The sequence below is a fragment of the Eschrichtius robustus genome, chromosome 6 (assembly GCF_028021215.1).
Source record: "Eschrichtius robustus isolate mEscRob2 chromosome 6, mEscRob2.pri, whole genome shotgun sequence".
NCBI classification, from domain to species: domain Eukaryota; kingdom Metazoa; phylum Chordata; class Mammalia; order Artiodactyla; family Eschrichtiidae; genus Eschrichtius; species Eschrichtius robustus.
The window spans coordinates 29,684,961-29,706,985 of NC_090829.1; the positions used below are offsets into that span (position 1 = coordinate 29,684,961).

The following is a 22,025-nucleotide window of genomic DNA, read 5'->3' on the forward strand; positions in this document are numbered from 1 at the left end:
GTCAGCCAAAGAAACCTGAATTTGTCTATTTAAAATTATACCAATAGCCATGTGAAAAACTGTTTTCAATTAAAATAACCCTATAAGAATTAGTATAAAATTAACTTTTGACTGATATATTAGAAAAGACAGCACTTAATTTAAAAAACTTGCTGTTCAGAAGATCGTTTCAACTCAACCACGCCTTCACCACCGACCTCCAAATGATGCATAGGATTACCAGTGGCATTACTTCAATATTGACACTTCATCTCCCAAAAAACAATTGATCAAACCTTGCTAATAAGTGGTTTTCAAGCCAGCCAAATATGGACTACTTTGTGAATGCCTCCAGCATGACAACTAGTGTAGATGAAATCCTGACAAGATGACAGCTGTTAGCAATCAAGGGGCTGCGTGTGAGCGCATCCAGTTTTACTTTTTTAAACATAATTTGCTTATGTGTAAGGAAGTATTTGGACTGCAGGGTCAACCTGAAGATTCTAAATGGGCCAGGAGAAGCTTCATACATTAGCTGTCTCTAACCAAAGGAGCTCAGCTCAGCTATAAACATCTCCCCTCTGTCAAAGACGTGCCTTTCACTGATCAGGGAGGAGCCTTCTCCTTGGACCAGGAATCACGCAGCTCAATCAGCAGGGCAGGAGTCTGCCCTCAGCCAGCAGGGGTGTTCTCAAGGTGGCCGGGTGCCAGAGAAGCGTCAGCCAAAGTAGACAGCTTGTTATCATGACCTCTGTAGTGAGTAAAGGACTGCCAGCATGATTGTGTGAATGAACTATTTGACAGTAAAGAAGGGACCACTCACCAAAATTGAACCAAAATAAGAAATATGGTGGAAAATATTTGGATTGTATTCTGAAGACAATGGGAATTTAAATAAAACTGGGACAACTTCATCTCCTTATCTTTCCTCAGCCAGTTAAATTCAAACACAATTTTGCAAATGTCACCCATTTTTCTAGAATTTTTAATCTGAAAGTCCACTGAGTTCTTTATATGGGTCAAAATATACCCCCTTTGCCATCCTAAATACCTACCTTGTTCTTCCCAGATACTTTATTTCTCAGCACCTCCATTTTTTAGCATTTACCATATAAAACTTCCTTCTCTTAAAGTTAAATGTTCATGAAATTGATCAACTCTTAGTATATCAGTCCCTATATAGAGCATGATGTATTTATTCAATGTTTATTAACAATGATGTTCACAGATTTGAAACACTCACATATTACAACTTTCCAGTTGGGAATTATATTTGTGTGGTAAATAAAATGTTTCATTCTTTCCTATTATCTATCAACATTTTATTGGTGAATACAGTAACCTTGCTTTTTTTAGAAAGTGAAATTAATTCTATACGAAATTGATCCATCTTCATTTACTACATCTGACTTCATTTCTATCGTTAACAATAGCTTTATTCCTACTAGTTTTCTCCTCTTTCCTCATAAGCATTGAAATAATTTTAAAATATATAACTCATGGTTAAAGCAAAATATAACTTGAATAAATATGCTTTATTCTTTTAGAGTCTTCCAGCCTCTACGAATTTTATCACATTCACCAGCTTATTGGACAATATCTATTGAATAATATCCTTATGCTCTGGTGAGTTACAGAACCTTGCAAATATTCATTCTCCATCTTTATAAATGGGATGATAAGAAATAGTAGAAATCCTGTCTGATTAATGATCTATGAAGTTTAGAACTGTTTTTTTTAAATCAGTTAGGTTTGTAAAACAGAAAATAAGAGGGGTAAAGCAGCTGTTTATTCACTCTACATATTAGTTTCTGCAGTATACTATATGGACAACTGAAATAAATCACCTGAGATATAGACCCTCATTATAATACATGGCATTGTAAAACTCAGTTACACTTAATGAGGCGATGTACATGCCCCAGTCAAGAATGCTCAACAACTGTTGTTTGGTTGTCATAGTCATCTCTTTATATTCCTGTAAAACTATTTAAAGCAGGGATATCAATTTTGGTAAAGTATATTGAGTAAGATAAATCCCTGTTTTATTAAAAGCATTTCTTAGAATAGTGACTGTATTTGAATATTTGGACATCACACATATGTAGAATTATTAGGGTTAATTTTTTTTTTAAAAAAGATAACATGTATTGAATACTAACTACAGACCAGGCACTGTTCTATTTGCTTTACATTAATTAATTTGTTTAACCCTCATCTACACTGAATTAAGTGCTATTCATACCCACATTCTGCTGATAAGTAAGTTAAAAGATAGGAGATTAAATAACTTGCCCAAGTTCACACAGCTAGTAAACAGGATATTGGAAAACCCTTATTTTAAGGAAAGATCTAGATGTCAGCTGTCTTGGCCCAGCTCCACTGATGTCTCTAGAGATAGTGGAAAATGGGCTCCAGGTCTCTGAATTCCTAGTTAACATATCTTCCCATAAAAATCATGCTACTTTATATATTCAAAAACAGTACAGGTATAGGTGCACTCACAGTGTTGAAGCCATGGGGACTTCAAGTTTAGTGTCAGCAAAAACTGTCCACAAAAGGTGCCCCCTGATGTTCCTTGATCTCCAAACAGTTCCTGTGCTAAGTTCCCTGCCTTCTTGTTTATTCTGCTAACTTTTTAATGGTGATTTAATCGTTATGTAAAATTTGGATAATATAGACAAACATAAAAATAAAATATAATTTAAAAGTATCCATGATCACTACATTCTTCATTCAGAAAAAACCACTGTATACATTTTGGTGAATATACATCTAATTTTTTTCTACGCATATGCATGTGAATGTGTGTGTATACATGTGTGTGTATGTGTGTGTGTATGTTTTAGTTAATTTGGATAATAGTGTACATATTGTTCAATAAGCTGATTTTCACTAATTTACATATCATGAATATTTTCCATATCACTAAATATCCTTCTGCATTACTTTCAATGGCTAAGTTCTATTCTAGATGTGCCATAATTTATTTAGCCCTTTATTTAGGGGACATTAAGATTTTTTCCAATTATGTACTATCATGCTTAACAATGTAAATAACATCCTTGTACATAAAGCTTTGCATATATCCATGATTATTACTTAGAATAAATTCCTGGTTGATGAGGGTATGCAACAATCCTACAGTATCAAATATATTTTTTTTCTGCTTCTGAGAGTACCAACTTACCTACCACCTTGCAAAATTGAATTCCGGTGTTATATTTTTTCTTTAATCTCTGGTGATTTTATAGGTGAAAAATTGCACCTTGTTGCTTTAAATTTCATTTTTACTACTTTGAAGACTAAACGTTTGTTTCATATTTATTGGGCACTGCACTTCTTTTGCATGTCCTGTTGAATTTTTATTCCAGACTGATATCCAGAGTTGAGTCTTTCTTAGATGATCTAGAATCCGACATGAGCCAAGCCCTGGCCTCAGCAGCAGTGAGGCTCTGCATTCCTCCTTTGCTCACCTAGCGTTTCAACAGCCCACTGGCCTTTCCTTCTGTGTTCCCACTTCCAGCTTCATGGTGATGGCTCACCCTGATTCTGCCTCACATGACGCATACAGAGAGGAAAGAGAAAAAAAGCCTACACCTCGGTCCACTGTATCAGAAGACTTCATTTGTATCAAAATTTCAAATTTTAAATACCAGAGACAAATTTAATCCTTAGAAAGATATCAAGAAGTTTATCTCTTTTTTCAAAGCATCAAAAAGCCAATACATCCCTGACCATTATGGAAAACTGCCAGTTCCTCACTAAAAATGACTGCCAATTATTAAGCACTTTACTATGTACCAGGCACAGTACCTGAAGCTTTTATATATATATATATACTCTTTCCCTTAATCCTGACAAGAGTTTAGAGAACATTATTACCCTATGTATTAAAAAATCCATATCAGAGGGTAAATTTGTGTATGAGGCTAACAAGCAGCAAAGCTGGATTCAGCTTAAGTGTTGGGCGTTTAAACCATACTATTACTCAGCTGATTCAGCACAATAATAATGATGCCATTAATTTCTTGGAAACTTGTCCTTCTCATCTGATTGTGTCTGATGACGTAACATCCCAGGGAGTGAACCCCACCCTTTTGAGAAATTTCACCCAAAACAGCTGGCTTTGTAACAAACTTCCTGTTCTCAAAAATACTATCATTTCTAAAATCAAGGTGGAATTTAGTACAGATGTGACTATGGTTAATGATTTCTAGCACTAAATAGGTTTAAAAATATAAAACTCTCCTGATTCTTAAATAATAATCACAGGAGCATTTCCTAATATCACTCACAGACTCTGGAATTTGTCACCTACTTTTGGCTTTTCTACAAAAAGTCTTGTGATAATTGATTCCAAATATCTGTGATACTATGAGGCAAGTCCTCCAACTTTGTTCTTTTTCAAGATTGTTTTGGCTATTCTGGGTCCCTTGCACTTCCGCATGAATTTTAGGATCACCTTGTTAATTTCTTCAACCACAGCTTGTTGGGATTTTGATATGGATTGTGTTCGCTCTGTATATTACTTGGAGATTATTGCTATTTTAACAATACTAAATCTTCCAATCCGTGAACATGGAATGTCATTCCGTTCGTTTAGGTCTCATTTAATTTCTTTCAACAACGTTTTCTGTTGTCAGAGTACAAGTTTTGCACCCTTTTGTTAAATTTATTCCCAAATATTTTAATATTTTTGATCTATGGTAAATGCAGTTTTTTCTTAATTTCATTTTTGGATTGCTCATTGCTGATGTATAGAAATACAACTGATTTTGTATACTGTTCTTGTATCATGAAGACTTTCTGAACTCATTTATTAGCGCTAATAGCTTTTTATTGATTTCTCAGGATTTTCTAAATACAAGATCATGTCATCTGCACATAAAAATAGTTTCACTTCCTTTCTAATCTGGATGCCTTTCATTTCTTTTTCTTGCCCAATTGCCCCAGCTAGAACCTCTAGTACAATGTTTGATAGATGTGTGGAAAGCAAATAACTTTGTCTTTTTCCTGATCTTAGATGCAAACACGTTATCTTTCAACATTAAGTATGATGTTAGTGAGTTTTCATAGATAGACTTTACAGTTTGAAGAAGTTCCTTTCTATTCCTAGTTTGCTGAATGATTTTATCATGAAAAAGTGTCCGATTTTGTCAAATCCTTTTCTGATTTATTAAGATGATCCTGTGGTTTCTGTCCTTTATGAATATGGTGTATTACATCAATTGATTTTTGGTAAACTAATCTTGCATTACTTGGATAAATCTCACTTGGTCATACTGTATTATCCTTTTAATATGTTACTGGATTTGACTTGTTAATATTTTGCTGAGGATTTTTATCTACACTCATATGGAAGATTTGTAGTTTTCTTTTCTCCTGACATCTCATCTGGTTTTGGAATAAGGGTGATACTGGCTTCATAGTGTGAGTTGGAAAGTGATACTTCCTCCTTTGTTTTTTTGGAGGAATTTATAAAGAATTTATATTAATTCTTCCTTAAATATTTGGTCATACTTTGTTTTTTAACTTTTTCTATTTTTACATTTAAAAAAAAAAAAATGTAACTCCAATAGCATGTCCGATAGGAGGAAATGAATGTCCACCCATTCACTCTGTAACAACCCTGAGATTAATCTATGGATCTATGATCCACGATGGTATTGTCAAAGTTTGAGTTACTCCCAGGGAAGAGAAAGAAGTCCCCTAATTAGTCCTTAGAAGTTTCCCAAGTTTAAAAAAAAAAAAAAAAAAAGTAGAGGAATGATCTCGGTGTGAATAGCTGCTCCTGCAACCGCAGCTCTCTTCCATCTCTCCACTCCCTCCCCCGATGCCGGGTTCTGGGCCTGGTACTCTCAGATCTAATAAGTGACACTGGGGTGACTGTGGCATCATCCCGCTTCCGTCAGCATCTGGAGAGGAAAGGGGGTTGGGCCGAGAGGGTCTCCCGGGCGGGGCGGAGGAGGAGGGAATTCAAAACACAGCCTCGCCCCTGGAACCCTCGAAGCAGCAACGCCCCTCGCTATAAATTTGTAGCTGCCTTCGTAGAGAATGATTCCAGCGCCTGTCAGCCAAGGGCGCCAGGCAGTGGGCGACTGAGCGCCTGGGCGGACGCAAGTCTAGCAGCTCTGCCGGCCCGAGGCGGCGATCCATGGGGAGGAACCCGAGCGGACCCCGGGAGTGAGGGCGCACCCCGCACCAGCGCCACCAGCTCGGCAGGACGTGGGCGCAGCGTCCCGAGTGGCGGTGAGTGGCGCGGACTGCCCCGCCAGGCTTGGGGGCTGGGGGCGAGGGTAGTCAGTTTCCTGCCAAGGTGTGAACTGCGGCTGCTGTGCCGGGAGGCTCCCGGGGACGAAGGCGAGAGCGAGCTTAGTTCCAACCGGCGCCCACCCCGAGCTGGAGGCCCTTCCCCAAATCAGAGGAGGGGCGTCCGAGTTGGGAAGAAACAATTTGAGCTTGTTTGCCGCACGCCCCAGAAATTTCATTCCGATTTGACACAACTCTATCGAGTACAAGCAAGGAATCTGCAGAAATGGGATGCAGCCAAATAAACTTTCTTCCCGACGCTTTTAGCTAACTCTTGTCTTTTAAATGTGACCTGAGTGTATGACTCCGCGGGGCGTCCATTTAAAAGTTGTGCCACTTCTAAAAGTGAAGTTGAGTGTCCCCTGCCTTCCCAGGCCTCGCACCAACACGGCTCACCTCCCCCATACCCCTCTCTGCAAACCATATCGGTGGGTCCTTGGCACGGGAAGCCGTGCATGCCCACATCGAATTAATTGGAGAGGGGAAAAACCGGGGCTTCTCCACACCCCAATCCCCACAGCCTTGGCCAGGGCACGTTTGTAACTGAGGGGGATTCTAGGAGAAGCTCTTCTGCTTCCAAGACTGAACAGAACCTCTTGCTGGCCCCTTCCCTTCATCCACCCCTCTACCTAGCACCCCATTCTCCAATTCTCTTAAATATCCAGCCCAATCTCTCCAAAGTGCCAGATGCTTCGTCTCCAGAAGCATCTCCTTCCCTGACTTTGGGCCCCCATTAGAGACCTGGCCATTGAACCCATCTGGGGCCTCTTTACCTAATCTTTGTTTGCTGATGGCTTCATTAAGAATCAAACACCCACTAGTGGCCCTCTGGAGCCCTCTCTTCTTTGTGAACGTTTGGGTGCCCACTTTCCCCTGGGATCACATTTTCGACCTGCTACATTTACTTCTAGTGTCATTCCTGGAAGAGAAAGTAACAATGAGGCAGGGAGGAAATCTGGCACCCTGCTGCTCTGTTTTATAACTTTTTTGAGCAACTTATATCTCCTCTTAAAGGTGCCTCATCCCCAACATGATTCTCTTGGTAGTTACCACCCAAGGATCCTGGGTCTCCAAGGTTTATTCTCCTTAGCATAAGCAGTAACACCTTTATAAGTCTTCTCAAAAAAGGAAACTGTCTGTTTCCCTTGTCCCCTGCAGTGTTTCCCTAGCTCTAAAGGCCCCACCACATGGATAATCTTTCCTCAGGCTGTGGTGGAGTCCACCACCCTTTTGGAAGACAGTGCAGGAGCAGGGAAGCACAGAGAGCTGGGAATGGAGACTCCCACTTAACTGGCCATGTGCTCTTAGAGTTATTTCACAACTCTGAACCTCAAGGCCCCGCCTGTAAGTTTCCCTCCAGTGATAAAATTCCTTGATTCCTTTTGTTTCCTAGTTATTGCTTAAAAAAATAAAAGCCTAAAATAATTACCCTTTTAGCCCATGTCTGTGGTCCTCAAAACTGTCTAAATAGCTCTCCTGGTAAATTATCTGCTCTGGAAAATCATTAGGTCCAAGTGTCCATCCCCCAAATTAGAGTTGGCAGTTCCTACAACCTGGCTTAAGGCTCAGGGAGTGGCCCCAAGTTGCTAGATCTCAACATTTGTTCAAGTTTCATGATTGGTAGTGTCAAGTCTGTTATCTACTCTTTTTACCCCTTTTTTTTCCCTGACTTCATTGTTCTTTGTGCCCATCATGAGGCCTTGATTTCTAGCTCGGTTCTTCTTTGATCTTAAACTGAATCAACTGCTCCATCATCCAGCTTGGAAGAAAACTGGTTTTCTTCCACTGATGCCAAAGGAAGACTTGTCTTCCTTGAGTTTTATAAAGTGTCTTCCAGTCACTGTTGCTTTGGCAATGCTCTGCATTCCAAGAGCTCTGAGCTTCCATCTCTCCTATCACTCTCTTGCCCTGCTTCAGGGTTCAAATTGTGACTCTGTGAATTGTTCAGGTTTCTTACTTCTTCGTTTTTTCTTTTCCTACTTTGGGTAAGAATTGCGTGTGTATACCTGTATATAATTTGGGGTGATTTTGCTGCTGCTGCTGCTTATTACTGTTGTTGTTGTTACTATGACTAATTGCTTGCCCTATGCTAGACGGAAAATAATGAAAGAAAATTTAATCTGCTCCTTACCCAAAGCCCAGGTAAAATACTTAGCTGAGAAGGAGTTTGAAACTCACGGTTAAAATGCATGATGCACGTCTCCCATAGTTTTATCTGTGCTGTCACACTGTCCTTTTTATGCAGCTGATAGTTGCTGTATTTTGCTCTCAAATTTGTTACAGGGACCAAGATCAAGTCCCATCACACTTAGATGTTTTGGCTGTCTGACACAGGCTCCTGGTCTTTCGCCCCAAGCTCGCTAGTTTACCTGGTCCTTTTCCTGCTCAGTCATGACTGAGCAATGCCAGAGATTCTCCCAAGTGGGCTAGCAAATTAAGAAATTTATTTAGAAGTTTGATGTAAATCCAAGTGTTGTGAAAATTAAAAAGCTGTCTTGAAGACAGACTGTGGCAATAAACAAATAAAGAGCCAGAGCAACAAAATATGACAAAGTATCCAAGGCTGGGTTAGGAACACTTTTCTCCCATGTTATCTAGCAAATTGGAAAAATCAGCTTTCCAACACATCACCACTGGAAAGTACTATTATTTTCTTCAAAATGCTTATAAGCTTTCCCTTTCAAAATTGCCTGAAGTCATTGGATTACATGTGTTTCTTTTCACATAAGTTTATTAAAACAGTATACTAAAGCTCCCATAAGCAAAAGTAAATTTTGTTCCATTTCCAGCCTTAATTTAGCTATCACTTTACATTTTTTATTCTTCATCATGATATGAATTTTAGCTGCTAAAAATCAACTTTTCAGTGGCTTAATACACAAAGCCATCTTAAATCTAGGAGTATCTATAGGGATTTAAGGTACTATTCAAATGATTCGGCAAATGACTACCATTATCCTATTAAAGCTCTCAAATACATCTAAAATAAGTCACAGCAAAAAAAATACCTAAAGAGCTATAAATTTGCCAGATGTTTTGTTAATTGGTAGTTAATGACAAATTTGACAATTAGAAAATGAAATATATATCTATAACAATCATAAAAATGATAAGTGACTCTTAACTGTGGTTGTATTAACATCAAAAGTTTTTCTATCTGATTTTGATTCTTTCTCTTGATAGCAGATGATCACAGAGGGAAAGAAATTCCCTTGACTATGAAAACCAAAATTTCTTTCAAAATATTTTACTAACAAAGAATACACTATATACTGTAAATGCTGTACAACTGCTTTATACTATTGATACATTATTTTTATAGCTCAATTTAGAAGAGTTCCTTTTTGTTTGTCTGGTTCCTAAATAGGTGCATCAGCTAAATGTCTCAAGTAGAAATAAGTGTCTAGAATCTGCCCGTTACGGTTTGATTTTTCTTCCCATACTCAAAAATATTTTAAATTGTATTGCCAATCTCATATTTAATTACTTTTCTAACACAAGTTGGAAAAATGGGTAAGAAATAGATATGCTTCATTTTTCATAATCTCATTGTGCCTTCACATTCCAAGTCCCAATTCTAGATGTCCTTAAAACTTAAAATCATAGAATTAATAATCATTCAGTTTGGGTCAACTTTTATGGGATTTCTTGTTCATTTTACATACATATAAGCTGCTTTGTTCTTCAAATGATGTTAAAATCTCATTTAGATCAATGAATTAAAGTACTTTGACTACTGAACTTCAGACTAAGAATACTAGAGAATACACATTTGGTTCTGCACTTTTAAAGAGAGTTCATGATTGCTAATTTCCCCTCTAAGTTTTCTTTGGCTATTTCCCATTTTATATTAGTCAAAGCTCCTCTTATCTACCTTGGAAAATGAAGAATTATATCTATGAAATATATCAACAGTAGTAGAAGATAGAGGGAATACAATGGATCTGAGTGATATTAGGCCCTGAGGACACACCGAAGTATAAAAATGGTCTTTGCCCTAGAGAGATGTTGGTCAAGCTAAGTACATATTTAGATATGGGTCTCTCTAATCATCTCAATGCCACTGGCGTGGGAAGCCATTTAAAAACAACCCTCCTCCCTCCTACCTTTCAGACTAGGGGGAATGTCTAATGTGGTTACATTGTTTGATTCTAGCCACTTCCATAATAACCACTACAACTTTCGTTTCCCCATGGGGTTATAACTCCTTTGATTGTATGCACCACACCCAACTGCATCCTCCTATTCTGTTACTAAATGCTCCACAAGTCACTTTCTTGCCTGTTTGTTTTTGGCTAAAGCTATGGAAAACATTAAATACATTTTCAGATCCCTATATTGTAGAAGAGAAATGTTAGAGAGAAACCACTTCCTATTACACACAATAAAATGAGTTAAAATTGATGCTTTAGTCTAATTGAGGAACTAAGTATTAATACCATTTTTTTAGTCTAAAGCTGTAATGTCAAGGGCAAGGTAGAGAAAAGAGTAAGAAAAGGAGAAATGAAAAAGAATAAAAGGTTGAAATATCAAATCAGTGGTTCTTCAGGCTTTAGAGAGCAAGTAAGGCAAGCATATGACAATCACCTGGGGAGCATTTTAAATCTGTACATATTGTCTACACTTCCCTTTTTCCTCCTTTCCCCATTTCCCCCTATTGAGAACCACCACATCTATTACAAAGTAGAACCAATCTTCCATAATTACCTCAAGTGTCCAGGTCCAGAGACTAGCATCATGGGCATCACCTGGAAGCTTATTAGAAATGCAGACTTTCAGACCCCACCCAGGCTCACTGAATTACAATCTGCATTTTAACAAGATCCCCACATGATTCAAATGCACATTAAAGCTAAAGAAGCACAAGTGGAGAGTACCTCTGGCTTGTTCAGAATGATTACCTAGAGGTTCTTTCCTTGGCTTTTTAATAAACTAACATTTTTAATAAAGCTAACATTTATTGAGCACATACAATGTGCCAAACAATATTCAGCCTTTAAATACTGTGTTTTATTTAATCCTCACAACGTCCCTATATAATAGTCACTGCCTTACCCCCATCTTATAGACTGGGATACTGAGTAATAATGAGATAAGTAGCTTACCCAGATGTGGTAACTGGTAGTCAAGATTTAAACACAAATGTTGATTCCTGTGCTCTGAGCCGCCACCCACACTGTCTGCTCTACACTAGGCTGCCTGCTTTTGAAGGCCAATTAATTATTTGATAATTTATTTAAAGTTATAACTGGAAATCAAGTTCTGTTTCCCTCATAGAAAAAAACAAGATGTCCTCCATTTTGGTTAACATTTGCCTGTCATCTTACCTTTAACTGCAATAGTGAAGAATTCTAGAAATTCCTTCTTTAGTTGGGAAATAAATATGAAAACTATGACAGCCCATTATTTAAAACTTAAGGTCTGATATCTCTATTTTCCCATAACTTACCTGAAATTTACTTTTTTTTTCTACTGTTTTGTGTTCTGATGAACTTTTTTTTTAAAAGTTCTTGAATTGAACAAGACATTTCCTACATATATAAACTGTTCATCTTTCCAACTCAAATTATATATCACTCTTTCAGCTTTTAATATAAACACTTATTTACCTATAGGTATAGTTTACAAAACTTTAGTTGAATATAGTTACTCATCAGTCGCTCTGCAAACAAGGGTGACTTATTTTAAGCCAGCGACTCCCCAAATGATTTAGTCTCTGAAAGATTTCTCCCAATGCGTATAGATTGAGAGCTGTCAGTTGGATCTGGTCAAATGTCTGTTGCTTTGACAGGGCCTCATTGATGTTGGTCAAAAGATTGAGGTGCATCTGGGCTCCTTGTGATCGTGTTTGAGAGGAGAGGTGTGTCAACGGGACTGAGCAGCCATGATTTTCTCCGTGATAAAGGGACATCCTTAGGAGACAGAATTTCACCAGCTGCTTAGATCTAGAACTTTCGGCAGTGCTAACAGTGCAGCGTCTACCTTGTAAGTTATGGCTGAGGGCGAACTCAACCCAGCGATGCCACAAAGCCAAGTAGCAAGGGAACTCGTGCCCAGGAGACATCCTGCATATTAGCAGGCAGAGTTTCTTAGTGCTAATAAATGATAAAGTACTAGTGATTCTCTCATGACCCTTTACAGTCCTGCTTGTCTCACTAACCCCAAATATCTGTGACTGTGGCTGAATTTAATCTGCACCAGGTTTTTTCCTATATAAATTGAAAAAACATCTCACAGCATTTCTTCTAGTAAACTTCATACGTTTACAATTTTATTATCACACACAATTTTCTTCACTTTTTGACCCAAACTCTTATTGTTATACAATTCAAATGCATCTTACATGCTTCTAAATTATGTGGGATGCCGCTAGAACAAGAATGTTCCATTAACCCAGCTTTAATAATCTAATTCTCTTTCCATTCAAATGATGTCACTTCACATAAAACACACTGTACCATGATGTCTTCCAGCACTTAACCTTCACACAGTTAATTACTGCCACTTTATCAGGAATGGAAAAGAATCTGATGTGATTCCTACGTAATGATTTCCTGAATGTGTCCTAGTGTTTGATCTACTGGGTTAACAGAATGGATTTTTGAGAGAAATACAAATCTACTCTTTTAAATTCCCATTACATTAAGCCACATGATGAAATATTATATAGTCATTATATATTTTTATATAAATATATTTTAAAACATTTAGTGACAAGGAAAGATAATCACAAGTAAATATAGCAACATATCAAACATAAATCGAGTGAGAGCCTGTGTGTGTGTATGTGTTTGATAGATTCTTGTCAAGCTGCCATTAAGGTCTTACTTGGGTCACTGGTATTCTAATGAAAATAGCTTAGTTATATTAGCACTGATTTGTGAGTAAAATCACCGATATATTTTTTAAATGCCTGCATATTTGCGGAACAGATAAAAAACACTAGGAAAAATATATAACAAATCTTAAACGCTTTTGAGGATTATTAAGATCAAAGGTGACTTTTTTCTTTCCCCCTTTTTTTTTTTTTGCATGTGCTTTCAAAATTTCCTATAATGAACCTCTATTATACTTCATACTTTCTGTTTATCTTGGAATTTCTTTTCCTTTCCTTCCAACTCACTCTAGATTTCAGATCGTAGACGCTACTGTTAACCCTCTGGAGAATGATACTGGCAAGTCAGCCCTGTCTCTATTTTTTTTGTCCCTAAGGTACACTAGAGCCTTACAAGAATCCACAGATTTTACACCAGAGTGGTATTTTATAGGAAGAATCATCTAATGGGAAAATCTTTGCTATAACAACAAAACCACCAAAAAATTGGGATAAAAATAGATCCTTCTAATGCCAAAATTCTCCTATATCTCCTGTATCACAATGTGATAGTAATAGCTGGTGTACATTGTTGTTAAAAAAAAAAAAAAAAAAAAGCAACCTCTACACAGTCTTCTTGAATAATTCTTTAACTTTAAAAAATTTCCTACTTAAAAAAATCCCCAAATCTATAATGAAAAATATTGATGAATTTGGCTACATTAAAAAAAAAAAAATTGAAATGGTTGTATATTAAAAAGCACCATAAACAAAGTCAAAAGATAAACAGGAACTTGGGAAAGCTATTTGCCACACATTACATGTAAAATGCCAATTTTCAACATGAGCTCTTTAAAATGAGAAACAATGAACAACCCAATGGAAAAATGAGCAAAGGCCATGACTGGGCAAACTAGTAGAAAAATGACTACAAAAAATAAGAAAACAAAAAGAAGCTCAACCTCATTCATAACTAAAGAAATGCAAACCAAAAGAAATATATACTTTTCACTTATCAGACAGAAAAAAATTTAAGATTTGATACAAGCCAGATTTTTGGTATCATAAATTCATGTAACCTTTATAGAGGACATTTTGTAAGTACCTTTCAAAAACTTAAAGTGTATAAACAATTTGCATCAACAATTATATTTGGAACTTATTCTACCTATATAATCATATAAGTACAAAAATGCAAATGTATAAATATGATCATTGGGCTTTCTTTTAAGCATCCAAAAAGGGAAATTGGAAAAACAAAACAAAACAAAACAACGACCTTACAGCCCATAATAGGGGCTGGTTAAATAAATTATCATATTTCAGTGCAATGAATGGAATACTATATAGCTATTAAAATGAATGAGTTAGATTTATGTATACTGATGTAGAAAGTTCTGCTAGCATATTATTAAGTTTAAAAAAAAAGAAAGCAAGGCACAGAACATATAATGTATAAAATGAAAAAACATGGATATACACATTTATATGCATGTATATACATTTTTTAAAGTCCTAGAAGGGTACATAAGAAACTATTAGTAGTAAGTATCTCTGGGAAGTGGATCTGGAGAGACAGAGTTAAGAGACGTGTACTTTTGTTTTATATGTTTCTGTAAGTTGACACTTATATCACATGCATCTATTACTTCAATGAAAGATTAAAACTGAAAACATCTTTTTAAAAGATTCTTTTTCAAAATTATGGTACAATAACACTTGTATAAGCTCTAGAATCATATCAAAGCTTAACTGTAAATTCCCAAGTAAAAATCTAATCTATTAGGATACTTCTTATATTTAGTAGTTATGTCTACAGAAATGCCTTAGAAGATGGCACTGTTTTTGACCCAGAAACATTCTTTTACTCCTTCTCTAGTGTTCATGTACAAGGGCGTGAGGGAAGGTGTTGACTATAAGGAGGAACAGGACCAGGTCCTGTGACAGACAGCCACTCAGTAGAGCCCAAGTCTATATAAGGAAGAATATGTTCTTGATATCAACCAGGTGACTTCATTACCTTCAAAAACTTTCTTAAGATGTAGTGTTAATGCTTATTTTATAAATTAGAAAATTAAAATCTGACCATATTCAGTGAGTCACATTAATCTTTTTTTTCTTTCCAGATTTGATACATGATAAATTGGTCTAAAATGGCTGAGGTTATATCTGAATAAGTCACTGAAGCCACCCCAGAAGGTCTGCATCCAGGTAAATGTCTTACACCTATAACGTTGTATCTGTCAGTAGTTTTCTCTAACGTGTCAACAGTGAAGGTAGCACAAAAAGCCACATATGCCATTGTCAGGTGACAGAAACAGAGGAAGCAGAAAAGAATGAAGTTCCAGTCTTACCCCATCCCTTCCAATATACAGCTTAAAAACATATATATTAATATGATTTTCAATATAAACAGTGTCAGAATTACCAAGATATTCATGTATTGATGATAAACCACGTGACAGATTTGCAAACCCTTGGCGAGGATCTCCTCATGGTCATAGGCGATTGCTCTGAGCGTTGCGTTCCATGCTACCTAGGGCTTTAGCAGGGCCAGGAGGGAAATGACTGTGCTGTCTCATCAGCCGCCAAACGGGGAATTGGGGCTCTGTGATGCCCCAGCACTCACTTCTAGAGGCGGGCATATGTCTAAACACCATAAACCTTGAAACTACCTGCTCACCTTCAGAAAACCCGAATGTCTCAGAGTCTCATTCTTACAAAAGTCTCTCTTACTCCAATAAGATATAGGAAAAGGGGCTCTGAAATTGGATATAGAGGTACCCTTTAATTCCCATGCAGTTTAACCCCCTGGTAGATGTGAGTCCTGTGGAGTCACACGGCGGGGCATTACACTCAGAACCTCAGAGGGCAGCTAGAGACTGCTCTGTTGGTCCAACTCCTATCACATAGGCCTGTATGATACTTTTCGTAAAAAGACTCCTGGATTTACCCGGCTAGCAGGATTTTTTTCTTCTGACATAAATTCAGCTCAAAAAACAAGCCCTCAGCTTCCCAAATTAACAGGGGAGACACTCCCTAGTTCCTCTAAGGAGAATGAAAAGAGTAGCTTGTCCCCTTCTGAATATGTTGTGATTGCACTTTATCAAAGTAGAAGGTAGATAAGATAGGTGGTGGGTTACATATGTTAGAGGCGACTAGTCTTTTTGATTGACAAGTAGGAAACACTTGCTGGAAGGCACTCCACAGTGGTGTTAGGCAATTATTTAGGACCGCTTTAATCTTGGAGACAAAAATAGTAACATTCTACAGAGTTCTGCCACTGGAAATCTGTAGGGGTTTTTTTGTGAGGTGTAGTTAAACCTAGGAAGCTGAGCTGTGCATGTTTCCAGCAAAAATCCAGCTCTGGAAAACGTACATTAAAATCTATTAAATTGGGCTTCCCTGGTGGCGCAGTGGTTGAGAATCTGCCTGCCAATGCAGGGGACACGGGTTCGAGCCCTGGTCTGGGAGGATCCCACATGCCGCGGAGCAACTGGGCCCGTGAGCCACAACTACTGAGCCTGCGCGTCTGGAGCCTGTGCTCCGCCACAAGAGAGGCCGCGATAGTGAGAGGCCCGCGCACCGCAATGAAGAGTGGCCCCCGCTTGCCGCAACTAGAGAAAGCCCTCGCACAGAAACGAAGACCCAACACAGCTAAAAATAAATAAATTAATTTAAAAAAAATCTATTAAATCAGTTAGGAAGACACCAAGACTGGAAGCTTTCTTTTGTATCCTAAGAGTACTGAACAGAAGGAGCTCTTTGTCTGTAACACCCCGTCAGCCTTAGAGCAGAAGAATTGGGACAGTAATACGGGGGGTTCCTACTGGAAATGATTCTTAGACCATCCTCTCTTCTCCTGTATTTTGGAAGCCCCTCGGTTTCTGATTAACATTCCCATATTTGTCGCAAAATTTTCCAAATAACTGTGACATTTTGCTTACAAATAAGAAAACACTGAACAAAAACACTGTGTAAAATTTTAAACTTTTTCAAACCTTTAAGGTTTAAATGAATGAGCAAAACATACTTAATTCTAAGAAGTTTTTTTTTGTTAAAGAACTAATGCCATACCAATTCTGCCACTAACTAGCAACTTTGCCTTTGGTTTCCTGTGAAAGAATCTTCAAGGCCCCATCCCAATCCATGGTCACTATATTGAAATACAAAAAGTGTTTTCTAAGGGCCTTCTGAACTTTGTATTGTCACTTTAAAGCTTTCACCAACTTACAACTACAGAACTTTGATCTCTTATTGATTTAAACCAGTAATGTGTAAACAGCATTTCAGAGCTTGTTTTATTGAACCAAAAATATTTAGGTTGAAATCTACTTATGCAAAATGGGAAAACCTGGTTCGGACATAGAATAAAGAACATGTTCAGTGGCTTAAAATCTTTGGTAACCATTTGCCCCATGTGGCTATTTAAATTAATTATAACAAATGAAATTAAAAACCGAGTTCTTCAGTTGTACTAGCCACATTTCAAGTTCTAGATAGACACATGTAGTTAGTGGCTACTGTACTGAATAGCAAAGATATAGAACATTTCTATCACTATGGAAAGTTCTATTAGACAATACTATCATAAGCAAATTATTAATAATGCAGCGGACTTCCACTGCTACTTGGCAAGAAAGTTTTGTGCTCTTTTATACTTATTTGGAAATTTTAAAATATCTTTTAAATTCCAGTTTTCTCAGTTGTAGGTTGTCTGGTGTATAGTTAGTTCTCACAAGCCCCTTTTTCTTTTTCCTATTTGCCTGTTAAAATATGTGGAATTAAATGTTTTACTTAAATATTTATTTAAATATTTTATGTACTCTTCTAAAGTTAGAGGTTTTCGTTTCCTTAAAAATTGTGAAAAGTGGTACACACAATTATGTTGAGCTAATACATGGCTGTTGGCTTTTTTACCTGAATCATTGACATCTCCAAGTAAGAAAAACTAGAAAAGGTGTAGGATCATTTTTAAGGCCAATATTTTTTCTTTATTGTTGATATTCTGTAAGATTTTATTTTTCCTACAATGATAGATGTGTCTCAATTATACTGACTTAACTAAAGTTGATTTATGTTTTTTAAGCAATTGGAAAGCCAAGCAAAATAACTATTAGATCATTTATTTCTTTTTCTCTTTTTTTATGGAAATGTGTAATATTTTGATTTCAAAATTGTATGTATCACAGATAACAATATTTTGTTTATCATTTTAAATAATATAATCACCCCCTTTTACAGTGTATTCTTAAACTTCTTAGTCACGATTTTTCCACTAATACAATCCTGTTATTTAACATCAGTCTCAATTACTTTCCAGTCACTAATACCTAGTAGTTCAATTAAATTTGGTTCCTGGACTAATGGTTGTACGTTACACAAGGCAAGAAATTAAAAACAAACTTATCTTTGAGTTATTGAAGTATCAAGGATTTGAAATAGCTATATAACTAGCTGAGAAAAAGGCATATAAATATCCAGCCAACATTCCCTTTACAGATTTAATAGTATCATTTTTCAGTGAAAGCGTAAATAATAGAAGTTTGGACCCAGTTTGGAACTGTTAAATATGAATCCGAGTCTTACCAATGAAAAAAAGGCAAAGTAAAAGTTAGCCACTTGTGGAGCTTTTTTTTTTTTTTTTCCCCAATAAACCAAAAAATAGCTTTCTTTATAGAATAACAGGTTTACTACTCCAAATAACCTACTATTCACACAGTTTATCTACAGTAACATTGTTCCTAGGTTTAAATAATATAGCTAGATATGCTCAACATACAACTATGTAGGAGATTCTAATTTAAATTGGATTACTATTAATACTTTTAACAATTAAAAGAGCTCAGAGAATTAGCCTCTAAATTTAGAGGTTCTGTTTTGCTGGCAGGAAGAACTTTTCACTAGTACCAAAAGTGCTGTCATCCTCTCCCTTCAACTAGCTAGTCATTCCTTTTAAGACTCTTGAGATGATTTGGATGTAGAGGAGTCATTTTTTTTTAATTCCAGGAAGATCTAAGATATCTCAGAAATGGAATAGTACAGTGCAGACCTGGCAGAAGGTAACCAGTTATCTGGAACTAGGTCTTTGGCATCTTTCCAGATTTGGAACAAAATACTGGACTCTCCCTGGGCATCCATGAGACAGCAGGAGCAATGTCATACTGCAAGTCCAAAATCCAATCAGGAGCAGCCTTCCTTCTCCTCTTATCCAGGCGAAGCCAAAATACTTCTGCACACGGCATGGGCCACCATAAAAAGCAAACAAAGCCACTGTAGATAAAACCAGGCAGTGGGTAAGGCTGTCTTTTGACCTAGAGTCTGAACCTTGGCTCCTCAGCAATGCTCCAGGCCAAAGAGCAAGAACAAGACGGGCATTTTGCTGCCTCTTGGTCCCTCCAGTGCGGTCAGTGTACACAGCAGGAGGATAAAACAACTCAGTATCTTCCTTAACAATGCAAAGAAGGAAATCCAACCTGCTTTGGCAGTGTGAAAGCAATGCGAATTTGAGTCATTGATGACGATAGCTTCTTATGTGATATAGAAGTTTATTCTGTAACACTAATGGCCCAGCCATATTTTATTCAACTCTAAACCATTAATGAACACTCATCTTCATTTTACATAGAACATATTTATCTATACACAACTGAACAAATAGGGACTGTTGGAAATGGCCCTGTGAGAAGTATTGGCCCACAGTGCATCTGCTTGGTTTGGGGCAACTGAAGTAGTTAGTATAGGCTCCCTCTGGATTTCTGCTAGAATTTTGATTTAATTAGATCGATGAATTAGACACATAGCATCTGAATTAAAGAGTGAGAAATACAATATGAACCAATTAAGTGAAGGAAAAATTTACTATGAATAAAATAATGTCAATAAATTTAAAAATTGACTTTAGTTTCCTTTATATGACAAATGTAACAGACCTAATTTGACATCTTAAAATGAAGAGATCTATGTGTAATCTATTTTGTGATTTTTATCTTCTTAGGAGTATGTTTTGATATCTTTAACCTTCATATTTAATTTTTTTTTCTTTTATCAGTTTCTATGGTGTAAACATCCATCAATCCATATTGGTTGACATATATATATATATATATATATACACACATATATATATATATGTATATATATATATCTCAAGAGAAAGTAATGCTGCAATCCTTCTCAGCAATTTATTCTGACAATTAAGAACCCTTAAGCTAAATAGAATAATTCATTTCACAGGAAACTCTTATTCAATATGTATAATTAGTTTTAGTTAACTTTATTAATGAAATGTTGCAAATCAATTAGGTTTGCAATAATCAGATCCTGAGGACCCAAGAGGGGCCATTTCCCTCACAAGAGGGGAAGGTGATATACAATTTAGTTGGGAAGCAAATGTAATTAGATTTGATCAGTTGAGTATTCCTGTCCTGATGTGGAATTAGGCACATACCCAAGCCTGAGTTTATAGTTGGAAAGAGGTAGAAAAAACAGCATGACTTAGAAAAATGTCTTCATGGTCCTATTGACCACAAACTAACAGCCAAAGTGGGCCTTTGAAACCACAGGTAGACAGGTTTTCTTCCGACAGGGCTATGTTTACATTTGTTTTTCAAATCTGAATGCCTTTAAGTAGAAGAGTACATGAACTCAACTATTTGTCACTCCTTAATGGCGCTTCACGCATTTATCTAACTGCCTAAATCCTGATGGCATTTCAGTTTGCAACTATTGTAACCTAGAAGTTTATTATTGAACAGGTGTGGGGTAACCCTAAAGTTTCTTTCTTCTGACTCTAAAATAAGAATATCAAAGAAATGTCATGACAGTAAAAAAGTCTTCTGAATGAAAATTATATTAAACACAAGGTATTCCTATTTAGGGCTGCAGTTTGCAACAGATTCTGCTGTTATTCACTCAATAAGTATTTTTACTGGACACCTACATGCCAGTCACTATTTTCAGCATTAAGGACAAAGTGTGAGCAAAGCAGACAAAAATCCCTACCCTCATAGAACTTACATTCTAGTGCATGTAGACAGAAAAACAAGTAAAGTATATATGTTGGATGGCATGAATAATGGAAATAGAATGTGGAAGCAGTGAGGGAGAAGGGTGCAGTTTTTAAGGGGAGTTTAGGGAAAGCCTGCTTAGTAAGAAGGAAGGAACTATGTGGACATCTGGAGAAAGATGACTGTATGGAGAGAGCAGAGCAAATGCAAAGGCCCTGAGGCAGCACTATACTGGCATATTCGAGGCACAGCAAATAGGCCAGTATCCAAAAAGCCAGTATTGAAGGGTATAAACTGACAGGTAGACTAGAGACATATTTAGAATGGATGCTAGAAGAGGGGAACAAATGAAATTTTTAAACTGAAATGGTTTAAAGATTGAAAATGCTTTGAAATATAGTGAAATATTTTCACACAAGAGATTTTAAAAAGAAGTCAGGTCCATGATTCAATCCCCAGTGACTGGTTCAGTAGCCATCATAGTCAGGGGCTACGTCTAGGACTCTAATCACTAAAAACCTGCATTTGATGTCAGTTCCTCCTGGACAACCAAATGACTTGTTTGGCACCTTTGGTATACCCCAAAAACATTTTGCCTATCACTGACCTGTAATCCCATGTCTCTGGGCCTGAAAATAAAACTCCCTGTAACAGAGTCAGTGGTGCACGACATTGCCATTAGATTATTTTTAGTGAAAGCTTTGCCTCCTGACACACATACACTGATGAACTTAATAATTCCTGGGGCTACCACTGAATGCAAAATGACTTCATATACTGGTTATTCCATTTAAATTATTTTATCTTCAAGTCCAACAAAAAGAAAATTCTAAATAAAAAGATACATTTGGGATTGTATATGTGGCATCCATCCACATATAACTGAAATAAAATTATTTAATGGAAAATTT

At 36.8% G+C, this 22,025-nt stretch overlaps 1 protein-coding gene across 3 annotated transcripts in view; it reads left to right on the forward strand.

The window, feature by feature from the left end:
• Positions 1-6,061: 6,061 nt before the first annotated feature.
• The window catches only part of AGTR1 (angiotensin II receptor type 1), a 44,087-nt gene continuing 28,123 nt past the window's right edge, over positions 6,062-22,025 (forward strand). For 2 of the 3 annotated variants that reach the window (XM_068546065.1, XM_068546067.1), the window contains exons 1-2: positions 6,062-6,231; positions 15,232-15,316. The gene's annotated coding sequence lies outside the window, so the exon portion shown is untranslated. Of the gene's footprint in view, positions 6,232-12,183; positions 12,277-15,231; positions 15,317-22,025 lie in introns of those variants that run through there. The other variant, XM_068546066.1, reaches the window with a different exon arrangement.